Source organism: Triticum dicoccoides, chromosome 1B, assembly GCF_002162155.2.
Source record: "Triticum dicoccoides isolate Atlit2015 ecotype Zavitan chromosome 1B, WEW_v2.0, whole genome shotgun sequence".
In the NCBI taxonomy this organism is placed as follows: Eukaryota; Viridiplantae; Streptophyta; class Magnoliopsida; order Poales; family Poaceae; genus Triticum; species Triticum dicoccoides.
In genome coordinates, this window is record NC_041381.1 from 686,920,946 (window position 1) to 686,922,620 (window position 1,675).

Consider the following 1,675-nt stretch of genomic DNA (forward strand, 5'->3'; position numbering starts at 1 on the left):
CCGCCCGAGAGAAAGCCAAGATGGATCAACTTGAGTTAGACGCGGTTACTCCATTGTATGAAGGATGCAGGCCCGAGGATACCCGCCTGAAAGTAACGCTCATGGCTCTGGAGATGAAGGTAAAACACAAAATGACCGACGCATGCTTCGACGAGAACATGTCATTCTGGCACGAACGTCTTCCCAAGGGGAACAAGTGCCCGACCAGTTTGGAGGAGGCGAAGAAAATCGTGTGTCCTCTGGATTTACCGCACGTGAAATACCATGTGTGCATGAACAATTGCATCATTTATCGGGACGAGCACGCGGAGTCTACCATATGTCCGGTGTGCGGTGTCACTCGATACAAGAAGAGGAAGAAAGCTCCTCGAAAAGTGGTGTGGTACTTTCCGATCACTCCTCGTCTGCAGCGGTATTTCGCGGACCCTAAGGTAGCAAAGCTCCTGCGTTGGCACACGGATAGGGAGGAGAAGAAGCGAGAAGATGACGCAAATGATTCGGAGATAGATAAAAAAGACAAGATGCTGAGTCACCCTAAGGATGCGAGCCAGTGGCAAGCGTTGAACTTCGAATACCCAGAATTTGGGAATGATCCAAGGAACATCGTGCTGGGCGCGAGCACCGATGGAGTCAATCCGTTTGGCAGCCAGAGAAGCACACATAGCACCTAGCCTGTGTTTGTGTGGATGTACAACCTTCCCCCCTGGTTGTGCATGAAGAGGAAGTACATTCACATGAGTATGCTAATTGAAGGGCCGAAACAACCAGGGAACGACATCAATCTGTATCTGGGGCTGCTGAAAGAGGAGATTGACACGCTGTGGAAAACGCCAGCCAATACGTGGGACGCTGCAGAGAAAGAATATTTCCCTATGAGAGCCGCACTGCTCACGACGGTGCACGACTATCTCGGTTACGGATATCTTGCGGGGCAGGTAGTCCATGGATTTTCTGTATGCGTAAGGTGCATGGATGACACAACGTATCGCCAGCTAGATAGAGATCCCGGGTCTTCGAAAACCGTGTTCATGGGACATCGAAGGTGGCTTCGCGACGATGACCCGTGGAGGAAACGCAAGGATCTGTTCGATGGTGAAACCGAACCCCGAAAACGCCCATGTACGAGGAGCGGCGAGGAAATAGACAAGCTATTAAAAATTGGAAAGACTGCCCACTGCCGGGAAAGAAGCAAAAGGCGCCAGAGCCGGGAAAGAAGCAAAAGGCGCCAGAGCCGCTGCTGAAGGTATGGAAAACGAGGTCTGTTTTCTAGGACTTGCCGTACTGGAAGATCCACCGTGTGCCTCACAGCCTTGATGTCATGCATATCACGAAGAACGTGTGCGAGAGTCTGCTTGGTACCCTGCTCAACATGCCAGAGAGGACCAAAGATGGGCCGAAAGCAAGGGCAGACTTGAAATCAATGGGCATCAGGCAGGAGCTTCACGCTATATATGATGATGATGATGATGATGATGATGAGGCGAAGCAGGACACAGAAAGTCGTCGCAAAGGCAAAAAGGCCAAGAAGACCGGAAATGACTACCCTCCCGCATGCTTCACTCTAAGTCAGGAGGAGATCGAGCAGTTTTTCACCTGCCTCCTAGGAGTAAAACTTCCTTACGGTTACGCGGGGAAGATAAGCAGATACCTAGACCCAGCGAAGCAGAAGTTCAGC